This window comes from Zea mays, chromosome 7, assembly GCF_902167145.1.
Source record: "Zea mays cultivar B73 chromosome 7, Zm-B73-REFERENCE-NAM-5.0, whole genome shotgun sequence".
Lineage (NCBI taxonomy): Eukaryota > Viridiplantae > Streptophyta > Magnoliopsida > Poales > Poaceae > Zea > Zea mays.
In genome coordinates this window covers 23,450,856-23,462,862 of record NC_050102.1, presented here as the reverse complement: position 1 = coordinate 23,462,862, position 12,007 = coordinate 23,450,856, and positions in this window count along the sequence as shown.

Here is a 12,007-nt window from a genome sequence, read left to right as displayed (position 1 = left end):
AAAGTCAGAAAATCATGAATCTTGTCCACATGTCATGATATCATATGTAGATGCTATGATAAAAAATTGAGAATGTTTCAAGAAAATTGTGACGTACTATGTGTAGAAACCTAGGAGAACTACACATGAAATCATAGTGTTTCAATGTAGTTCTCCTAAGTTTATACACATAGTCTCTCATAACTTTCTCGAAACATTCTCAAATTTTTATCACAGCCTCTACATATGATATCATGATACGTGGACAAGTTTCATGATTTTCTGACTTTGTTTGTGTTTTATACAATTTTTAAACAGCTGGATGGCAAGTTCACGGCCATGTTGAGTGAGCATGGCGCTCAAAGTTTCCAGTCCGCTCCTGAAATCGATTGTAACTTGTGCTAAATAGCATGGATATTATTTTTGCATGCACGATTTTCCAAGTTTCAAGTGACTTGCAGTTCAAATGTGAATTTTCTGAAGAAATTCAAATAAATGAATTGTTGGGGACTTGTTCTCAAATGCTATGAGTTAAGAACAAGGCAACACAAAATATTAATGGTTAAAGTCCTTCATCCTTCGAAGCATTATCTCCATTAGGATATAATGATCTTCAGACGAAGGTCGTGAAGGACGTACCTTCATCATTGCAGCATATATTAATGAAAAAAGAAGCATATGAAACATGGGAGATAACATGAATAACTATATGACATTATCAATATATCTTTATTATATCATCATGAATAAACATGAACAATATTGAATTACATTTGTACCTTCAGCTTGACAGAAGGTAAAAGTCCAATCGTGACACACAAATGGATACAAGTCCGCGTGAACAGTACTGGAGTACTGTTCACCTATTTATAGGCACACGACGCAGTCTGTGTAAAATTATAGTCATGCCCTTCATGTTTACTATTGATTTAAGGACAATCTATCGAGGACTAGATAGCCTTTTCCTCTTTAAGTCGGTTCCTTTTTCTGCTACTGAGCCGAAGCTTCCTTGCGTGTAGCTTCGAAGCTGGTTCGACCTTCGTCCCAACCATGCTTTTCATATTGTGGACAACTTCATTCTGAGTTCGAAGGTTCCTGTACATATATTACACTTGGGAAACATTGTTAATCATGTTTTTAAGGACCTTCGGAAGACAAAGGCCCCCAACAGTAGCCCCTCGCAGTATTAATTTGTTATAACAACGAATTTAGACTACGACGTGAACGAAGACCTTAAGCCGAAGGTCCGAAAAAACACCTTCCCTTTGCTAGAATAGCAACAGTCAATGACAAACAGGGTCCACCAAGTTGCAAAGCACTGGGCGTATAAATATGAACCATAGCGGCATCATTTGATTCGCCATTTCTGCCATTTGTGTTATTTTCTCAAACTTTTAGCTCTTGCTCATTAGCTCTTGCCTGACTTTCGAGTTTTTAGAGCTTCGGTTTAAAGACATGTTTGCTCCAAATTTGAAAAGAAGATGAGTGGAGAGAAGAAGATGACTGAAGAGAAGAAAACGACCGGGGAGACGAAGTTGCATGAAGAGAACAAAGTTGCAGATCCTTTCATTGCTGGATTTATTGAGTCCATGGCAAAAACAAATACAGAGAAAATTACTAAGGAGATCATGGAGGGTTTATCCGAAGATTCTGATGACAGTGATAGTTATGACATGGAAAGTGGGGATGAAGACTCTGAGGTTTGGCCGTGGCGCCCAAGCCATACTATCTTCGAAAAGTCTACTATCAAACAAAGTCATATTGACGCCACGAGGGGGAGGTATTTTCGCGACATGTCTATTATCAGAGTTGGAGGAGATAGCACTGCCCCTGCTCCGGAGGAAAATGAAGTTGTTATATACCGAAGCTTCTTGAAGGCTGGTCTTCGGTTCCCTTTGAGCAAGTTTGTGGTTGAAGTGCTGAAGATATACCATATTTTCCTTCATCAGATCACCCCCGAAGCTATAATCAGGATGGGGATATTTGTCTGGGTTGTAAGGAGTTAGGGGCTAGAGCCGAGCGCAAATTGCTTCTAGAGTTTGCATGAGGTTTTATACGAGATGAAGGCTACTGGCAAAGAACAGTACCATAACAACTTCGGTTGTTATGGATTTATTACTCGCCCTAATGCAAGCCACCCAGTGCCAACATTCCAGAAAAGATGGCCTGGAGCCTGGATGGAGGAAGTGGTTTTACGTTAAAAATGATTTAAAGAAAAGGGAGGATATCAAGGAGATTATCCAGCGCCCCATCTGGTCCCGCTTCGGCCTCCGAAGGCCAAAGGTGGATATTGATGGCGACGTTGAAGAGTGTCAGAATGCCTTTAGTACAGTGTGCTCCTTCATTGGCACGAGGGATTTAATTCAAGAGCACATAGCCTTCAGGGTATGGCCACTTGTGGAGAGCTGGGATATGCCGAAGGAGACCACTGCTGAATCCAGTGAAGGTAGTCTAGTCCGATTGAAGTATAGCTTCAGATTTAGGGAGAAGTTTGATGAGCCAGACGATGACTGGCTGAAGTGTATTGAAGCTACTAGTGATGAGCTACTCGTGGCATACTCCAAGGCCGAAGATAATGCTTTGTCCGCAGATTTCGGGGGTCGGGGCAAGAAAAGATTGAACAGGGTATTTGATGCGATTGGCTTCGTATACCCGGATTACCACTACCCGCTACGAGGGCAAGGGAAAAAGAGAAAGACTGCCGCTTCGGCCACCCCAGCTGAGTCTGCCGCTTCGGCCACCCTAGCTGAGCCGAAGAGCAAAAAGATGAAGGTTCTGACCCACCGGCCGCGTTATATTGAACCAGCTGCTGTGCCTGAATTTGGCAAAGGAGCCTCTTCATCTGCCAAAGCAAGGCAAGCTGCTCCAATTGTGCAAAATGCTGAAGAGCCGATAGTAGTGCCAAAGGTACCTACAGTCGGGCCAGCCGAAGCTAGAGATGATAAGGCTGAAGAGCCACAGGTGGAAGAAGTGATGAAAACGCCAGAAATCCTGAGCCCACCGACAGAGGCAGGTTTGCCAAAGATGCAGAAAATTCCTGTCGCTACTCCCAAGAGGAGAAGGATGGCCAGCGTATTAGACGCTGTTATAGAGACCACGAAGGCCTTAACTCCTGCTTCTACCAAGAAAACTGCCGAAGCTGCCAAAAATCAAGTCGAAGCCAAAGCTGGGCCTTTAGCGCCTACAGAGACGAAGGCCACCGAGACTGAAGATAAGGTGGGTCAGCAAATTTCAGATATCGGCAAGATGACAGAGCAAGATATGGCAGAAAAAGCAAAATCTCCTGTCCCCAAAGCCTTAGCTCAAGATATTGATTACATTGTTCGACATGCTTCGGGGAAGAAATTGTCTGAAGAAGAAATCTTGGAGGCCAAACACTATGCCCAAAGACTGAAATATCCGAAGGGGGCCTTAGTGTTCAATGGTACCAATAAGATGATTTCCTGTACTGTCTCCCGGATAGCAAAGAAATATCTGTTTGCCGGGAGATGGCTAAGAGTATGGGATTTCCTAAGCTTGAAGAAGGTCTTTTGGTCTTATCGAAGGATGATCTTGCTGACAGCCTCGCGTACAATAGCATAAAGGTATAAAAGTTGACTTTGAAGTTAGAAACGAAGTATTTTATTGTCATACTCAATTCTTTCTTCTTCTTTACAGGGCTTAATTCTTAGTAATGCCTTGAGGGCACAAAAGAATGCTGAAGACGAGAGTTGTACCATAGCACTCAACAACCTTCGTTCAAAGGTGATTGAGTTGAGAAACGAAGGCTTGGAAAAAGATAAAATTTTGATTTCATTGGTGAACAAAGTAAAGGAGGATGAAGGTAATTACAAAGCTCAGGCCGAAGCCCAGAAAACCGAAATTGAAGACATTCGGAGACAACTGGCCGAAGCTAAGGAGAACTGCGCGCTTGCACAGGATAATCAAGAAATCAGTGAATATTGGAAAAATAAGCTAGAGAAAAATGTTGAAGAACTTCGCGAATCCAAGGAAAGGTGCTTTGAGAAATCCTTGGATTGCGTGAAGAAATTAAAAACTAGCTTCGCCAAAGTGGGCGCTTACTCTGCTGAAGAAAACTTCGTACGAGGCGACCCCGAGGGCATTGTTGAATGGATAAGTGGAGAAGCCGAAACCTTCGAGGAAATTTTGAGTGATCGCGGGGATATTTGCGTGTTTTCCGGTGCGCGGGGAATTTTAGCTATTCTGGAGAAGGCCGGATGTGATCACGTTAAGGCCATAGCCCAGGCCGAAGCTGCCTTCTCCATAGATGATACGAAGGATCCTTCATCCGAAGCAACTTTAATGGGCGGGAAATTTTATAACGATGTCTGGGTGAACGGTGGCCGAGAGCTGGCCCACGAGATTATAAAAAAGAGTGAAAAAGACACCCATGACGCCCGGGCAGAAGCAAAGCGAGCTGAAGAAGCTACAGAACGCGAAAGGCGTATAGGTATTGTTTCTTGATTATTTAGCTTTGGTATTTGCTTTATGACTTCGAACTAATTAATTTGCCTACTTCAGCTGAATTATCCCCGCCCCCGGAGCCATACGATCCCCTAGCTGATCTAGAAATGAAGGAAGCCTTGGATATTATAAGCATGGCAAACTCCATTATTGACGAAGTCGTCGACAAACTTTTGAATGAAGTTGCGGATAAAGTCCTTAGAGAAGAATAGGTCTTATTGTAATAATATTCTGAAATACTTGATGTGTGGGACAATGGAATGAACATTAAGCTTCTATTGTAACAAAACTATGTAACATTTGATGTATGTAACATTAGATCGAATATGTAAATTATTGTAACTTGCTTCTTTGCGATGCATGAAATTTACACATACCATTTTTGAGCCTTCGGCGAAAAAACACCTTCCCTTCTTTTCATGCTTCGTAAAGAAAGAGATTCCTTCTTATGACAAGGCTGATAAAACTGTATTTCCCGAAGCTCACTTCGTGCCTTAGCACATTTTCAATTTGATGAAGCATTTGCCGAAGATTGGCTTCGTATTCGATTCTTGTGTCGTTAATGCAATATGATGTATGATGTAATGTTATGCGAAATGATGTGATGATATGATGCAAAATGATGAGGATGCCGAAGACACACACCCACATGCCCACACTGGAATACACTAGCTTTGCATCCCCTTAGGAACGACTTTTGAGCTTCTTCACCTTCTATTTCGGTGATATAAGTTCTGCATCCCCTTAGGAACGTCTTTTGAACTTCTTCGCCTTCTATTTCGGCGCTATAAGTTCTGCATCCCCTTAGGAACGACTTTTGAACTTCTTCGCCTTATATTTCAGCGGTATTTGGATCTGCATTCCCTTTGGAACAACTTTTGAGCAGAAAACTAATAACTGTGCTCCCTTATGAACGACTTTTTGTAGCTTCATCAATTTTGGCTCTGCATTCCCTTAGGAACGACTTTTGAGCAAAAAACTTACACTGCGCTCCCTTAGGAACGACTCTTTGTAGCTTCGTCAATTTTGGCTCTGCATTCCCTTAGGAACGACTTTTGAGCAAAAGACTTACGCTATGCTCCCTTAGGAACGACTTTTGTAGCTTCGTTTATGTTGGCTCTGCATTCTCTTAGGAACGACTTTTGAGCTTCGTAAATCTGTGAAGAAGATATATTTCATACTGATATGGGCATAATCATTACAAGAAATTAAAACTAAGTTTTCATTGCTTGTTCCTTATACAAAAAGCAAAATGGCATAGAAAATAAAAGTATTTCATAAGCAGAATATTGTTTAGTATATGTGCTTTGATTCTGGTACAGTGTTGTTGACTGTACGAGCTTCGGACTCCTCCCTGAAGTCACGTTGTTGCTGGGAGTGCTGGCGCCCTTCTGGCTGCTGGCTTTGGGTATTAAGCAGGTTGCAATGGTGGTGGCAGTGGAAGCTGAGGCCAGGAAGCTTGTGAATGGCTTGCCGAAGCAACAGAAGCTGCAGGTTGATTGCCCACATATTCTGGTATGTAAGGAGAGTGGCATAAAGTAGTATGTAGGACCTGCTTTGGCTGATTCTGCTGGGCTTCAGCTTCAGCAATCTCTTTTTGCTTCTGAATGGTGATCTAACACGTTCTTGTAGTGTGGCCCTTGTCCTCACCACAGAATAAGCAATAGATTTTCCTAGGTTGATCCCCATATCTTCCTCCAAAGCCCCTGCCGCCTCGGCCCCTTGGAGCTGGTGGCCTAAACGAGCTTTGTTGCTGTCATGAAAACTGCAAGCTGTGCTGTGGCCTCTGAAACTGGCCTCCTTTGTCGTCGTTCTGACTGGAGCTGTGGACTGATCTGACATGCCTAGGGTGGATTCTTCCTCCGAAGCCCCTAGTCATCTCAGAAAATTTGTAAGCTTTCTCCCTTCTTTGGCGGAAGTCATTGTCGGCCCGGATGTACTGATCCATTTTCTGAAGCAGCTTCTCTAGAATCTGGGGGGTTTCCTGGCAAAGTATTGAGCTGTAGGCCCTGGCCGAAGACCTTTGATCATGGCCTCAATGACGATTTCATTAGGCACAGTAGGCGCTTGTGCTCTCAGGCGCAAGAACCTTCGGACATATGCCTGAAGGTACTCCTCATGGTCTTGAATGCACTGGAACAAGGCCTGAGCAGTGACTGGCTTCGTCTGAAACCCTTGAAAGTTGGTGACCAGCATGTCCTTAAGCTTCTGCCATGACGTGATTATCCCTGGCCGGAGAGAAGAGTACCATGTCTGGGCCACACTTCGGACTGCCATGACAAAGGACTTCGCCATGACTGCAGTATTTCCCCTGTACGAAGATATAATTGCTTCGTAGCTCATCGGGAACTGCTTCGGGTCTGAGTGCCCATCATACATGGGGAGTTGAGGTGGCTTGTATGATGGGGGCCATGGGGTAGACTGCAGTTCTGTTGATAGAGGAGAAGCATCATCAAAAGCAAAATTTACATGATGGAAATCATCATATCAATCATCATCATTGTAGGAATTGTCTTGACGAACCTCTCTTTGTGGAGGTCTTCGGTCCTGGTCATCTTGAGTAAGATGACGTATCTCTTCAGAAGCTTCATCGATCTTCTTCTGAAGGTCAGAAAGACGAAGCATTTTCTCTCTCTTCCTTTCGTCCTGCTGATGGATAGCTTCGAGATCCCTTATCTCCTGGTCCAACTCCTCCTCTTGGGGTGTTGGACTTGTAGCCTTCCTCTTTTGAGTTCGAGCTTCGTGCAGCGTGTCCTGGTTGACATCCAGTGGCGGCAGTGCAGCCCCTAGCCCTGAAGAAGTTTTCTTCGGCGGCATGACGAAGGTGGTCGATTGAGTTCACTGGAGGTGGGCGCTAATTTTGGGGACTTGTTCTCAAATGCTATGAGTTAAGAACAAGGCAACACAAAATGTTAATGGTTAAAGTCCTTCGTCCTTCGAAGCATTATCTCCATTAGGATATAATGATCTTCAGACGAAGGTCATGAAGGACGTACCTTCATCATCGTAGCATATATTAATGAAAGAAAAAGCATATGAAACATGGGAAATAACATGAATAACCATATGACATTATCAATATATCTTTATTATATCATCATGAATAAACATGAACAATACTGAATTACATTTGTACCTTCGGCTTGACACAAGGTAAAAGTCCAATCATGACGCACAAATGGATACAAGTCTGCGTAAACAGTACGACCTATTTATAGGCACAGGGCGCAGCCTGTGTAAAATTACAGTCATGCCCTTTATGTTTACTATTGATTTAAGGACAATCTATCGAGGATTAGATAGCCTTTTCCTCTTTAAGTCGGTTCCTTTTTCTGCTACTGAGCTGAAGCTTCCTTGCGCGTAGCTTCGGAGCAGGTTCGACCTTCGTCCCGACCATGCTTTTCATATTGTGAACAGCTTCATTCGGAGTCCGAAGGTTCCTGTACATATATTACACTTGGAAAACATTGTTAATCATGTTTTTGAGGACCTTCGGAAGACGAAGGCCCCCAACACGAACTAAATCTACTAGCTATAGAAAACACTTTTCTAATTGTCCCAAAATGGTACATGTAGGTCTACATAGTGTAGGAACATACCACAAAAAAGTTTGGTTGGGAAAATAAAAAAATAAAAATGTACTTTGCCGAGTGTCTACGTATGGACACTCGACAAAGTATAGTGAAATAATCTTTGCCGAGTGTCGCCCAGAGGGCACTCGGCAAAGTGCATTTTAAAATTAAAAAAATCTTTGCCGAGTGCCAGATCACGGGCACTCGTCAAAGAACTCATACATAGCAACTGCTAAATCCTTTCTTTCTGACTCTCTCACTCACGCGCCGCCGCCGCTGCCCTCCACGCCGCCGCGCCGCAGCCGCCGCGCCCTCGCCCGCCGCACCCTCGTCCGCCGCGCCCTCACCCACCGCTCCCAACGCCACCACGCCCTCGCCCGTCGCGCCCCTCGGCCACCGCGCCCCTGCCCTCGGCCGCCGTGCGCCCTCCACGTCGCCGCGCCTCAACCGTCGCTGCCCCTATGCCGCCGGCGTCCTCGATCGTCGTGCCCTCGGCCACTCTCCACGCCGGCAAAGTGCACGCGGTCGACCTCCAACCCCCGCGCCCCGTCATCTCACCCACGACCCACCGTCACGCTTGCGACCAAACCTCCAAGGTGATTGCTTGCTTCCGTTTTGTGATATTGTAATTAAAAAACTTCTATGTTCTATGTGTATGATTTATATGAAATGATTAGGTTTAATATTGAGTCAAATTTGTATATGTGTATGATTAGGTTAATATGTAGTCTTGTTGTGTTATCTCTTATGGATTGAATATATATAGATGTGATTGTCGGCCATCGTGTCGTTTGATATATGCGTGGATGTCAGCCATCATGCTGATACTTTTATTTGCAGGATTTCGAAACTTCCCCGTGTAGGGGAGGTGCTGCCGAAATTTCCTATTGATAGGCTTCTGTTAGAGGATGGAGGACCTTGAGTGGATGTACACGGGCCATAGAGGAAGGAACGATGTCACCCCTTAATGGATTAGAAAGACCGATAATTTCGTGGAACGAGCATATGGCGAAGCTGCTAAAGGGGCAAGTCTAGTCCCATGCCCGTGCAACAAATGTGCCAACCGGAAAAGAAAACCAAAGAAGGCCATGGTAGAACATATTTGGAAGAATGGATTTACGTCGGGCTATACTCGGTGGATCTTTCATGGTGAAGCGCATCGTACGAGAGAGGAGGTTCTGAGACAACGTGTCGAGGATTATGATGCCGATGCGGGGGTAGCGGATATGTTGAACGACTATCACGAGGCACAGTACACGGGAGGATGTACAGATGATGAGCCAGAGCCGACTGCAAAGGCGTTCTATGACATGTTTGACGCGGCACAAAAGCCCCTTCACGGCCATACAAAGGTTTCTCAACTGGATGTCATTGGACGTGTAATGGCGTTCAAGTCGCAGTATAGCATGAGTAGAGATGCATTTGATGGCTTGTTGACGGTTATTGGGAGCTTGCTTCCGGATGATCACGTTCTGCCAAAGAGCATGTACGAGGCACATAAACTCCTTCGTGCACTCAAGATGACGTATGAGCAGATTCATGCTTGTCCGAAGGGCTGCGTGCTATTTAGGAAAGAATACGCGGAGGCAAAGTATTGTCCCAAGTGTAAATCATCTAGGTTCATGGAGGTAGATTCTAGTGATGAACAGAAGAGGCAGCTCAACATTCCCTTGACAATCCTACGACACCTTTCGTTCATACTGAGGATCCAACGTCTATACATGACAGAGGAATCCGCGAAACAGATGACATGGCACAAAAATGGAAAACGATACAATCCTGACAAGATGGTGCACGCATCCGATGGTGAAGCATGGAAACACTTTGATGCCATTCACCGTGAGAAAGCCGAAGAGGCTCGTAACGTACGTGTTGCGCTGGCCACAGATGGGTTCAATCCCTATGGAATGAGCGCTGCCCCGTACACATGTTGGCCCATGTTTGTTATCCCAATCAATCCTCCCCCGGTGTGTGCTTTCAAAGGCAGAATATATTCGTGTCGTTGATAATTCCCGGACACCCGGGGAATAAAATGGGCGTGTACATGGAGCCTTTGATCGATGAATTGGTACGTGCCAGGGAGGAAGGGGTATGGACGTATGACCGAGCTACGAAGACAAACTTTAGAATGCATGTTTGGTACCAGTATTCCATGCATGACTTACCGGCGTATGGGCTATTCTGCGTCTGGTGTGTTCACGGTAAGTTCCCATGCCCAGTTTTCAAGGAAGCTCTTAGGTTCATTTGGTTGAAAAAGGGTGGCAAATATCCGTCCTTCGATAAACATCGACAATTTCTCCCTCCCGACCGTCCATTCCGCCTAGACATCAAGAACTTTACGAAAGGTGTTGTAGTGAAAGACCGCCCACCTGCAACGATGACTGGTGCCGAAATTCGTCAACAGATAGATGGGCTCGTGGCCAATACATAAGGTGGTTTTGTGGGATATGGTGAGCAGCATATGTGGACACATAAGTCTGGCTTGACTCGGCTCCCCTATTATGACGACCTGCTCCTTCCACACAACATTGACATGATGCACACTAAAAAGAATGTTGTCGAGGCACTTTGGGCAACAATTATGGACATTCCTGATAAGTCAAAGGATAACGTAAAGGCAAGAGTGGATCTGGCAGCGTTATGTGATAGACCAAACCAAGAGATGAAGCCGCCAAGTGGTGGAAAGACATGGAGAAGGCCTAAGGCCGATTTCGTCCTAAGCAGGGCCCAGAGGAAGTAAGTACTTCAGTGGATCAAGATGTTGATGTTCCCTGATGGGTATGCAGCTAACCTGAGTAGGGGTGTGAACTTATCTACTATGCGAGTCTTAGGGATGAAGAGTCATGACTTCCACATATGGATTGAACGGATTCTTCATGCGATGGTTCGAGGCTATGTCCCTGAGCATGTCTGGCTAGCGCTTTCAAAGTTGAGCTATTTCTTCCGTCAGCTTTGTGCAAAAGAGTTATCAATGGATACCATTTTTGCACAACAAACTACGACCAAAGTCGGCCCAATCGGAAAACAACGTGTTCTGGAGTCTTTACGCCCGGTCTTGACAATGTCGATTATTTTGGACGAATCGAAGAAATATATGAACTCAATTTTATGGTTCCAAACCTCTTACTCCAGTGATATTCAAATGCCATTGGTTTGACCCTCAAGTGACGATACAGACACATTCTAAGCTTGGGATAGTCGAAATTCAACAAGATTCCACCTTGCCAGGAGACGATGTCTATATCATGGCCCAACAGGCCACACAAGTGTATTATCTACCATATGTGTGCCAAATGAAAGAACATCTTAAGGGTTGGAATGTTGTGTATAAGGTATCATCGCACGAGAGATTACCTGTTCCTAACGATGAAGATTATAACTTAGACCCGGACACATATGATGGAGAGTTCTTCCAAGAAGATGGGCTAGAAGGGCACTTTGAGATAGACTTAACCGAAGCTATCAGAATGGATGTAGATATTGAAATGGTTGTTGATGAGGAGGATGATGAGGTGCAAAATGATAATGAATTAGTAATCCTTAAAGGCAATGACATTAATGACGAACTTGTGCCTTCTGATGGTGTTGACTATGAAATGGTTGATAGTGATGATGAGAGTTATGATCCGGCTAACCTCGACACATATGAAGATTATTTTTAATCGATGTAATGCTATATAACTTTATTTCGCACCTATTTTTAAATACATCTTTTTATATGTGCTTATTTTTTTACTCTTAATTACAGGTTGTTGGACAAATATGGTGGGCGGTTGGCTGAGGAGGAGGAGGGGGAGGAGGAGCAGGATGGCGGACGAGGCAGAGCAGGACGAGGCATAGAAGGCGGTGCAGGAGGACGACCTTGTCCAGCAGCAGGCGGCGCAGCAGGACGACGACGAAGCTCAGCAGGCCGCCTCAGGTTCAGGCGCCTCAGGTTCGAGGAGCGTCTACCTGCGAGGTCCCGCGAGTCTCCCTCAGCGTCCCATACTTCG